This window comes from Chiloscyllium punctatum, chromosome 45 (genome assembly GCF_047496795.1).
Source record: "Chiloscyllium punctatum isolate Juve2018m chromosome 45, sChiPun1.3, whole genome shotgun sequence".
Lineage (NCBI taxonomy): Eukaryota > Metazoa > Chordata > Chondrichthyes > Orectolobiformes > Hemiscylliidae > Chiloscyllium > Chiloscyllium punctatum.
In genome coordinates this window covers 29,621,456-29,627,455 of record NC_092783.1, presented here as the reverse complement: position 1 = coordinate 29,627,455, position 6,000 = coordinate 29,621,456, and positions in this window count along the sequence as shown.

Sequence of the window (6,000 nt, the reverse complement as noted above, 5' to 3'; positions counted from 1 at the left end):
GAAGGGTTATGTGGCTTAGCTTGCTTTGGAGTATGGTAAAAGTTCAGCATAACATCGAGGGCCAAAGCGCTGTACTTGGCTGTACTGTCCTATGTTCTTCTATGTTCTATGATGTGGAACAGTCCAACTGTGGGAGCATTCTGCAACACAGAGTGACCTTTTGCAATACTGGCGACAGGTAGATCCTCAATGCATAATGACACTTAGTGTTTGTGTACCAAGGGTTTACGCACAGCTTGGTGCAGCCGCACAGATCAAAATGAGGTCAACGTTGGATACGTTCTTCTCCCTGCTTAACCAGATTTTTCTGGATCTCCAAATGAAGTGGAAGATGACTTGGGTGACTGCAATGGCTCAGTTTTGGGAAACAAGTCAGACCTGCACCACATACAACAGAGAGAATGCCTCACACCTTTTTATCCACAAAAGAGAGAGAGTGGTGCTTCCAAGAGACCAGTTTCTGCTTCACCTTGGTCATGTGCTTCTCCTAAGTTTTTACACACGTCCTGACCCCTCTGAACCATATTCCCAGGATCTTTGGGTAATCTCTCCCGATGTTGAAGCAGATAAAGTATCAGCCGGACCACTTCTCAAATAACATGGTCTCACTGTTGTCTTAATTAATCTTGGCTCCCGGGGCCAGTTCAGACTGAATGGAAATGGTCATGACTCTGTGCACTGACAGGGAATCCAAGCAGATGATAGCAACATCGTCTATGTATAGGGAAGCTTGACGCAAGTCTCCACTGGAACAGTCACCTCTCCTCAGACTCGCATCATTCCTGACGGACTCACCAAAGGACCCTATACAACACACAAACAAGGCAGGAGAGAGTAGGCACCCTTGCCTGACTCCGGATCTGATCATGAAGCTTGCTGATTCCCACCATCATTGAGACTCTATTAAAGATATTGGTGTAGATCCAGTTACAGAGTCACAGTGTCCTACAGCATGGAAACAGGCCCCTCGGCACACACTAGTCCATGCCAACCAAAATGTCAATCCACGCTAACCCCACTTCACTGCACTTGGCCCATATCCTTCTAATCCTTTCCTATCTATGTATTTGTTCAAATGCCTTTTAAATGTTGTTAATGTACCAGCCTCAACCACTTCCACTGGCAGCTCATTCCACATGCGTACCACCTTCTGTGTAAAAAGGTTGCCCCTCAGGTTCCCTTTTATTCTTTCCCCTCTAACCTTAAACTGATGCCCTCTAGTCCTCAATTCCCCAACCTTGGGAAAAAGACTGAGCGCATTCAACCCATCCATCTCTTTCATGATCTTATACACTTCTATAAGATCCCCCTCAGTCTCTTACACTCTAAAGAAAAAAGTCCTGGCTTGTCCAATGTCTCCCAAGAACTCAGACACATGAGTCCTGGCAATATCCTTGTAACTTCCTTCTGTACTCTTTCCAGTTTAATAACATCCTTCCAAGGTGACTAAAACTGACCACAATACTCCAAGTGTGGCCTTGCCAACGTCCTGTATAACTGCAACATAACTTCCCAATCTATACTTACTGCCCTGACTGATGAAGGCCAGTGTGCCAAACATCTTCTTCACTGCCCTGTCTACCTGGGACTCCACTTTCAGAGAACCATGCATCTGAACTTAAAGGTCCCTTTGTTCCACTACACCCCTTAAGGCCCTACCTTGATTTGACTTTCCAAATGCAAGACCTCACATTTATCTATATTAAACTTCGTTTGTCATTTCTCAGCCCACTTCCCCAGCTGATCAAGATCCTGCTGCAATTTCTGGTAACCTTCCTCACTGTCCACGATGCTGCCTACTTTAGTGTCATCGGCAAATTTACTAATCATGCCTTGTGCAGTCTCATCCAAATAATTGATGTAGGTAACAAACAGCAATGGGCCCAGCACTGACACCTGAAGCACTCCACTAATCACAGGCCTCCAATCTGACAAGCATCCTTCCACTATTACCCTCTGCTTCCTACCATCAAGCCAATTGTGTATCCAATTTGTCAGCTCCCCTGGATCCCATGCAATCTAACTTCTAGGGCAGCCTATCTTGTGGAACCTTATCAAAGGCCTTTCTGAAATCCATATAGACTATGCGTACTGTCCTGCCCTCATAAACCTTCCATGTCACTTCATCAAAGAACTTTAACAAATTTGTGAGGCATCATTGCCCATACACAAAGCAATGCTGACTATTCCTATTCAAAGTCGAGAAGAGTGTTGCTGTAAAAGTACAGCAGGTCAAGCAGCATCCGAGGAGCAGGAGATTCAATGCTTCAGGAATAGGCCTTCATTCCTGATATCTTCTATTGTCTAGGGTTCTCTTTTCCTGCCAACCTTATCCTTCACCCTCACAAGAACATTTCGACCTTGAACACTAGCTTTCTCACCTTTAAGGCCTCACACTTGCCGGAGGTCTCTTTGTAGATTTTCTCCCCAAAGCCCATTTTGGACAGTATGTCTCACATGTACATGTGCAATACCTTGTCAAAGGCCTTCTCTTGATCCAGCCTATGAGGCCGACTGGATAAGTCCACCCCATTGTGCTGCACAAGGCGATCTGAGGAGTGTAAGGCTCTCAGTATTCATACTGCCCAGTGCAACACAGGTATTCTCACAGTGAATCACTAATCCCACAGCAAACCTGACTCGCTTGGCAATAACCTGAGACAGGATTTTGTATTCAGCTGTGAATTGGTCACCAAATGCTAATTTCCTCCCTCTCTCTCTTCCACCTGTAGATGAGGGTGATGATACCTTTCCTCGTGGACTCACACATGCTACTTGACAGGTGCAAACGGTCGTACAACTCCATCAAGTTCCACAGAGCCGAATACAACTCAGCCAGTAAGTCATCACTTCTGGGAGTTTTATTCTTTCCTAAGGGCTTGAGGGCCTTCGTCAGCTCATCCAGAGAAAATGGCTGGTCCAGATCTCCCACATTCTGTTGTCTAAGACCTCAATGATAGAGGACAGGAACAAATTGGAGGCTGCGTTGTCTGTCAGCTTTGTTTAATACGGGCTTGCGTAAAAGGGCTTATTGATCCTCGACTTGTTAGACTGAGATGACATTACTGAGCTATCTTCTTCCTTCAGGCTGCTGAGCACAGAAGTTTCCTTGTGCATCTTCCAGAAGAAGAAACGTAAACACATCTCATCCTGCTCCATCTTGGGCTAGAAGAATATCTTGGAGGTCTCTGAAGCAAGCAATGAGGCTTGTTTTTCTGGAATTTGGACAGTTTTCTTCATCTCTCTCCTGCCTTCTGAGCACCTTTGAGAATGAAGAACCTCTTGATATTCCCTTTGACTGTTTACCATGAGCTCGACGGAGACTCAAAGAAGGGGTTTTATGGTCCTCCAACCTGAGGCAACGTCCCTTTTGAGCTCCTCAATGTTTTCTGATTTGGAGATGCCAAGATGTTTTTTGAGATTAACAGTTTCAAATTGAGCTTCAACATTCCCTTGCTAGCCTGCTGGTCATCCTATATGACAGTTGGCCAGCAGGAGGCAGTGGTCAGAGAGTAACACCAGCAGGAGGCAGTGGTCAGGGAAGAACGCCAGCAGGAGGCAGCGGTCAGAGAGTAACACCAGCAGGAGGCAGTGGTCAGAAAAGAACACCAGTATGACGTCCGTGGATCTGACCAAGAATATGCGGGACTCAAAGAGGAAGTCAGTCCTTGAGCAGAGAGAGCCACCTGGCCATGATCAAGTGTATCTACACTGCACTCCATCTGCAGGGGTGCTGAAAATGTTGTGTAGTCTGGCAACTTTGTTTCCATCTGGAATCTAAAGATGGTGTACAGCTTGCTGTCAGGCCTCTGGATTGTCCATCCGTGTTGATGATGCAGTTGAAGTCCCTGACCAGAATGGCCATCTGGACGTCATCAGTTGCAGGATGAGCAGTCATTCACTCTTGACCATGATGGGGTCTGTGGTTCACGTTGTCACTTCCAATCAATTGAGTGTATGTTGCATTATTCCCCTCATACCCACCCATCCTGGACATGCCTTATAGAAGTAACCTGCTTCCCCTACACACATTGCAGCTCTTGAATTCCTTGCAGTCCTTATTCAGGTGGCCTCCTGTTTTCAGTTCTTGCAGAGGGTCACTTTGCAGCCCACTGCCATATGCCCTGACATCCCAATGGTTTGGCACACTCTAGGCTGCCTGGCAGTTCCCTTCAATTGCAAAGCTGGAGGGTCGGTGGTGTTCCCACTGGCGGTCACCTTCAGGGTTACCATGACTTACAGCATGCTGGTCCATATTCTGAAGGGGTCCACCATGTCAGTGCTGCCTCCTTCAAGTTCATTGGAACTTCCTAGGAAGGTCAGGAGAAGTGCTGCCAGGATGTGGGGTTAGCACGTGTCGATTTTAACAACCCAGTTCCCCCGTGCAAGGAGAATGAACAATGGTGGCATGGACAATATAGAGAAAGGACCCTGACTTCCTTTCTCCTCAAATACCTTAAAGAGACACTCACATTGCTTTGCGCTCAACAATGATCTGAAGATCTGCTGATAGTGAAGGTTCTCAACTCAGACTCTGGAAAACCATCAATACATTGGCTTCTGTATCCTGAAGGAGACTTACGCAGTAGGACCCAGGTGGGACTAGGCTCAGATCCAATCTCCATACCATCCCAGTGACTGCAAACTGGTGATTGGCCTTGGAACTTTGTGTCAGCATTAAGAGTCATCGAGATATATAACATGGAAACAGACCATTTGGCCTAACTCAACCATGCCAACCAAGTTTTCTAATCTGAACTAGTCCAATTGACAGTCAAAGAGTCAAAGTCATATTGCATGGAAACAGATCCTTTGGTCCAACTTGTCTGTGCTGAACAGCCATCCCAATCTGTTATAGATCACAGAAAGTTTAAATCATAGAAAGTTCAAGTCATAGTCCTATTTGCCAGCATTTGGCCTATAAACCTCTAAACTCTTCCTGTTCATATACCCATCCAGATACCTTTTAAATATTGTAATTGTACCTGCCTCCACCACTTCCTCTAGGCAGCTCATTCCATATACACGCATTTTCTGCATGAGAATATTGCCCCTCATGTCTCTTTTAATCAATGTGTGATATCAGAGCCTCTCAGTGTTGATGGGAGGTGAGTCTTGAGTCTGACTCAGCTGTGTGAATGTTCTGTGTTAATCTGACATCCTGGGATTACTTAATGTAATTCTAATGTTTGAAAATTGCAACATTTCCAACATTTCTGTGTGTGTATACCTGTGCAATCAGGGCACTGAATCACTGGGACAAACACTCTCTGCTCAATTAGATTTAGATTACTTACAGTGTGGAAACAGGCCCTTCGGCCCAACAAGTCCACACCATCCCGCCGAAGCGCAACCCACCCATACCCCTATATCTACCCCTTACCTAACACTATGGGCAATTTAGCATAGCCAATTCACCTGACCTGCACATCTTTGGACTGTGGGAGGAAACCGGAGCACCCGGAGGAAACCCACACAGACACGGGGAGACTCCTTTACACTTGCACTGATTAAATGGTTCAACATTGTTGTCCTGGTCTTTATAAACAAGCGATAACTTTGGCAAATAGAGTTAAGGATAATCCAAAGGGTTTTATACATATATTAAGGATGAAAGGGTAACTAGGGAGAGAATAGGGCCCCTCAAAGATCAGCAAGGCAGCCTATGTGTGGAACCGCAGGAAATGGGGGAGATACTAACTGAGTATTTTGCATCAGTGTTTACTGTAGAGAAGGAGATGGAAGGTATAAAATATGGGGAATTAGATGGTGACATCTTGAAAAATGTCCATATTACAGAGGAGGAGGTCTTAGATGTCTTAAAACGCATAAAAGTGGATAACTCCCCAGAACCTATTCAGATGTACCCTAAAGCTTTGTGGGAAGCTAGGGAAATGATTGCTGGGTATTGCTGATTGCTGATGATATTGGTATCATTGAGTCATAGGTGAGGTGCCAAAAGACTGGAGGTTGGCTAACGTGGTGCCATGGTTTAAGAAG